The sequence below is a fragment of the Aedes albopictus genome, chromosome 2 (assembly GCF_035046485.1).
Source record: "Aedes albopictus strain Foshan chromosome 2, AalbF5, whole genome shotgun sequence".
Taxonomy (NCBI): domain Eukaryota; kingdom Metazoa; phylum Arthropoda; class Insecta; order Diptera; family Culicidae; genus Aedes; species Aedes albopictus.
The window spans coordinates 279,709,244-279,715,327 of record NC_085137.1 but is presented as its reverse complement, the minus strand read 5'-3'; the positions used below and the strand labels follow the sequence as shown (position 1 = coordinate 279,715,327).

The 6,084-nt window shown below is 36.5% G+C and overlaps 1 protein-coding gene across 7 annotated transcripts in view; it reads left to right on the top strand.

Annotated features, from left to right (window-relative positions):
- Positions 1-643: 643 nt before the first annotated feature.
- The window catches only part of LOC109417392 (protocadherin-like wing polarity protein stan), a 139,997-nt gene continuing 134,556 nt past the window's right edge, over positions 644-6,084 (top strand). For 2 of the 7 annotated variants that reach the window (XM_029873157.2, XM_029873155.2), the window contains exon 1: positions 705-1,564. The gene's annotated coding sequence lies outside the window, so the exon portion shown is untranslated. Of the gene's footprint in view, positions 1,565-6,084 lie in introns of all 7 variants that reach the window. The other 5 variants (XM_029873148.2, XM_029873158.2, XM_029873149.2 and 2 more) reach the window with 4 other exon arrangements.

Here is a 6,084-nt window from a genome sequence, read left to right as displayed (position 1 = left end):
AAGGCAATTTACACGGAAAAAAATACACGGTTACGAATATTTATTGGGTACCGGACTGGTCACCGAAAATTTGATCGTTTTCTATGCACGCTAAGGTCAGTTTACCTATTTGTCTAAAATATGGATAAGTTTTACTCAAATTTGCGTAAACTTTACGCAAATATGGGTAAATTCAACTCAATATTGGAAAAGTGCACATTCGCATTTATGGGTAATATTTACCCATATTTGGGTTACAATTACTCATATTTAGGTACACATTACCCATATTTGAGTCTTGTTTACCTATATTTGAGTATCATTTACGCATATTTGCGGTTGTGCACTTTTTGGAAAAAGGTAAACTGACCTTAGCGTGTGGTACATCGAGGTCTTGAAATTAGTCTATAGGGGACTGCATGAAATTATCTCCTTCTTTTTCACACCTACAGAAATTTTGTAAACAACAAGGCCAAGAAACGTCAAAATCCCATACAAAATCAAAACAGTGCGGTGCCCTATAGGGTACCATATATGGTAAAAGTGTCTCGGATTGGTCCTCGGATTGGTCACCGTTACCCTCGCCGTTACCATGCCTCTTTTTTCAGTGTAGGATGATGTTTGAATTCAGTGTTTGCTAGACCACCCTCCCCCTTCCCTAAATGTTTGACGTAATTTATGAACGTTCCCTTCACTGCAGCAGCTTCAGTTCGGTTTACTTCTTCATATATTTTTCAGTTAGAGGTTGGCAATCGGTACGTTAGCAAGTGTTCACATCGGTCCGTTATCCGTACTAAATTAATCGGTACAAAGTGAATAGAATGTTTAAAATTTGCGAATTATTGATTCTCGGTGTCTAGCAGTGGCTCACATTGCAAACACTGCTGAAAACAGGTGGATTTCTTTCATCAAAAAGGCGACATATTTCTGATTTGCAGGTGATCAGAGGAAGATGAAGTTGGTGGTCTAATTGGAAACATACGTGTATGCGTGGTAAAAGTGTAAAACCAAAAAGAATGCCAATGCGAATGTGTGAGTGTTAAAACCTGCTTCTGCTTCTTGGGCGACCGACCGCGTGAAGCTTTTCATGTTTACGTCTTGTCTTCAGCGGAAGCCGACGAACGGGATAAAGGAGAGAAAAGTAGTGAAAAATACAAGTTTTTCGTTTTCTGCTTTCGCACCACCGACATCGAAGTGAGTCAATGCACTTGTATGGGAAAATGATATCTGAATCAAAAGCGTTCAATGGAGGCGCTAGCTTGTTGTAAAAGTTTTCTACTCATAATGAGTTGAATGAAGAGAGGTTGAAAAGAGGAAGGCGTAAAAAAGTTCAGTTCGTTCTTGCATTTCTTTATCGAGGAAGTGGTAAAGAATGTGTGGCAGTTTAACGGATTGAAACATCTTTTGTGGATCTAGGCGGAATATAATTATACACAGTGGTGAAAAAGAAACAAACGGCGGCTGGGGTGGTATAAACATCTGCTGCTGTGCCTTAGCAGAATTGGAATTGATAAAAAGTTCCTGTTTTATGATTGCGTTCATTGAGAAAGTAGTCAGGAAAAATCGGATAGCCTTTCAGTTGAAAGTAAGTATGTAGCTACAGTAACTGTTATAGAATGTCCTTACATCAAATATATTTAATTTTGCAAGATCGAATTATGGGATAGCCAAATTGATAGGTTTTCGGAGATGTAGGATAGCTACCTACTATAAAACGGAACATGTTTTGAAACTCCTTAGTCATGACCTACCTTGGCATTCCTGATAGTCACTTTTTAGGTGATTTGGTCATTATGTTCAGCTTAAGGCATTGCTTATTTTGAATCCGGACGAAGAAAATCACTTATATCTCAGAGATGGAATAATTCCTTGACCTAACAAAAGTGTAACTAACAGGCCCACGTATAATTGTAATTGTAATTTTTATTGATAACGATATCCTGTTAGTTCACACTTTGTTTCAGGGCAAGGAATAAATTACAATTTAAAACAGAATATTTTTTTTTGTCTTTATTAAAGAGATTTTCAGCCCTAGGCTGGTTCATCTCTGTGAAAACAGGATAGGTTAAGCCCTTAATTCTTCAGGACTCGCGCTGTTGTAAAAAGTACAACACTACCAAAAGAATCCTTGACTTCGTGTAAAGTAGCAACTAAAAGGTTATCGTTTATAATAAAACAACAAATTACAAATTAAAATTACCAAAAAACCTCGCTCGTCGTATACAGCGCGAGCGCGGTGCAGTTTCGGTTGCTTGATGGCGCGCGTCCGGGAAGGTTAAACAAAGATATTTTATTGTAATTTCATGGAAAAATATCATTGAATTATCAGCTGTACGCGGATGATCTACAGATATATATCTCTGGACCAATAGCTGAGATCGACGAGCTGATCCACACCACGGTGCTCCCCAGACCGTTATTATAAAATAAAAATCTCCATCCAATCGGTACCCACCATTCGTTTTCTATGACTATCCTGCATGTCTGGGCAAAATTTGAAAAAAATCGTAGGGCCCATTTTTTAGTTAGGCCCTTTAAAAGGGCGTAAAGCCATAGATTCAAAGTAAAAATCGAAATATGTATGTGCTCAGCCATATTTTAACGATTTTGATGAAATATTTTCACAAAGAATCGTTTTGTATTGAGTACCAGTAGTATCAAACATAGTTTAGGGGCTGTCCATAAACCACGTGGTCATTGGGGGGGGGGGGGGGCTTCGGCGGGTGAAAAGTCCCAAAAAAATGACCACGTGGTTTATGGACAGCCCCTTAGACTGATTTCTACCAACATGTGAAAACGGCGGAACAACTATTGCACGTCTCAGCTTCTTCCGTCCCTCCTAGGCGTATTTCAATTTATTTATGAAAACATATACCGTTATCAGGTACTGGGAAGTCTGCTCTAGCTGTTACTGGTCAGAGGTTGCAAAAATTTGCAATGGTTGTTACGCTATTTTCAAATGTTAGTCTAGATTTTTTTTTGATGAAAATGTGAACATTTGAGTGTTGTTATGTGGATAAGTGACTACTATTATGTGAACATTACAATAAATGCTGAACATCTATGTTTGCTTCAACTAAGAATAAAACGCGAACTAAATTACAAGAAAAGGAAAATATAAAGATATCTATGTACCTAATAAATGATAAAAGTGATGAGGAAATTTAAATAGAATTTCAGGGGTTATAATAAAAATCGTAGAAAAAAAGAGCCTTTTAATTTTATCCATATAAGCTCGTTTTCACACATGAATGAAACACAAAATAAATACCCAAGTATGAGGCAGAGCAGATCCCAACAAAATATCTTATTCAAAGGAATGGGTTTAAAAATATTTGCTACAAGATATCAATCGTTTTTCCAGTGTTTTATGTCCCTCGAGTCTAATAACATTTAATCATTCTCAAGAATTGAAAAAGTGATATCCATCACAATGTTTTGACATTCTAGTGTTAAGCACATGTGTTTTAAGGATGTAAATGTAAATCTAAAGGACAGGAAAGTAAGCCATTTCGACTAGAAATCTTATTGGGCTAAAAGCTAGTTAAAACACATTAAACGTTATTTTCAGAATACCATGTCTATACATCTGCTACATTTATACAAAAAGTTTTTATATTTGTTAAAACAATAGGATTTAAAGTTATTAATAAATCAATCAACTGAAGAAAAGAAGGTCAATATTTCGATCCCTTAAATGTTAAAAATATTGTGTGGATAAAAGGGGAGAGGGGGTTAAAAAGGCCACCGATTGATTCCTTTCTTGTTGTTATGATTTATTCTCACATCTAGCAAAGCAACAAAAATAATACACAAAACAAACCAGAACAGATACCTTACGTTGATTATGGATAGCGCCAGTTAAAATGAGCTGCGAAAATTCTTGAAGAAATTACTCACATAAAATATAAAGATATCTCGGTAAAAGTAGATATATGCAGACTTGTTTCGGCATTAGAGTCTTTTAATTTGCAATACACGTCCACTTAGTGTCAGCCTTGGTGTCAGCAATTCAACATTTATCATACTCATACGCTTAAAACCGCTTGTGGTTAGTATTACTATTCTGCGGAATTGAACATAATACTCAACGCCATTGAACTTGATGGGACTGTGTTTCGTTTCACTTCAAAGATTAACATTGACTCCTTTTCACCATGACATGGCATCTTTTCACACTTAAAATAAAGATTCTGCGGCCAATCAATTTCGAACAAAGCACCTTCTGATTATCGAAGTAGTCGATATAAGAGAAGACAAATCGCTGTCAAGAGGCACTTGTGGTGTGATAATCATGTTTTCTCATAGTAAAATTAAACACATTTTTGTGATCTTCACTGCAACGCGGCTTTCAGCCTTGGTATTATTATTTATAATACACTTCTTTCGTATTCAAGATATTACTCTTATAAATACAATATATTCTTTTTTTTAATTCTTCTGCAAATAAAACTAGTATGTTAAGGGCTTAAAACAATCTACTTCTTCTACGCTAGCAAGATGCGATTAGCCCCGGATGAGCTGCAGTGAAACCTTTGGTGCAATCCTTACCCTGTCCATCTTTCGAAATGTAACCTCGAGCTGCCACGAGTATTGTGGATTCCTTCCAAAGATTTCGGTTCCTTAAAGCATTATACGCGATTGAGCCCCGAATAAATGAACCAGATAAAAAAAAACTCTTCTTTCTTTTATTCTAACGCACATAATGTGCATTCCCTTCATATACTTTTTCATTTATTTGCATCCACGATTTTCTTAACGTATTTGAACTTGAGAAGTTACAAACATTATTGAAATATTTTCATATAAATTCACATTTATTTATGTCAACTAATGAAAATGTTCATATTTTCTCCAAAAAGTTCAACAAAAGCTATGCCAAACATACCTAATACTCAATGCAATACAATTCTTCTTGAAAATATTTCATCAAAATCGTTTAAAAATGGCTGAGTACATAAATATTTACATTTTTCTTTGAACATATGGCTTTACGCCCTTTAAAAGGGCCTAACTCAAAAATAGGCCCTACGATTTTTTTCAAATTTTGCCCAGACATGCAGGATAGTCATAGGAAACGAATGATGGGCACCGATTGGATGGAGATTTTTATTTTATAATAACGGTCTGGGGAGCACCGTGGCACCTGTAGGATCCCAGACTTGATCATAGTAGTCTTGATCAGGGCGCAAAATTTTCGAGCAGACGAGTTGAAGTTCACCGAGCGGCAATTTTCATTCACTTGCCTGCATATTCATATTCAGCTGCTCGATACTCGTTTGTCAACTGAATGAAAGTCAATGAATATTTGTAAACATCTTACAAAGTGTTAAATTGCTGATAAAATATTAACGTTTCGATTACATTTAACGGTGCTTTACACAGATCTTATCCCATTTGATTGTTGTGGAGTGTTTTTGGAAGGAATCGTAGCCATAAACGTAGGTAATTATGGAGATGTTTCTTGATCGGCTTCATATTCAATGACTACGAATTGACTGACTGTGTGAAGAGGGAGAGCGAAAATGAATTTCTTTGTTTTGAATATTCAATGCAGAATCATTCAAATTCGTGCTGTTTTCAGTCAATGACTATGACAATTTTGCACCCTGGTCTTGATATATGTAATTGACATTTGCATTATCATAACAAATCATTATTGTTCTAACCACCGACCTGACGAGTCTACATTTCTAGACAAACATTTGAAAAGGGCCTATCTGCTTTTTGTAAACAAACATGTTTCTGTCTCCGTAGAACCCATCTGCATCCACCCACGCACATCAACACCCTTAACAGATAGCTTGAAGAACACTCTTTCTGATAAGGGTGTTGATGTGCGTGGGTGGATGCAGATAGGCCCTACAGAGACAAAAACATGTTTGTTTACGCAAAGCAGATAGGCCCTTTTCAAATGTTCGTCTAGAATTTGGCGACGAGGATAAATTCGCACCAATATCAAGCAAGGAGAAAGGACGAAAGAATCATCTGGATCTGGAGAGCGAGTTCAAGATTGTCTTTGGATGGGTGATTCCCTGATTCGTAGGTATAATTGTAAGTGATTGCTCTTAGGGTTGATGCCAGTAATCCTAACAGTTGGCCCGG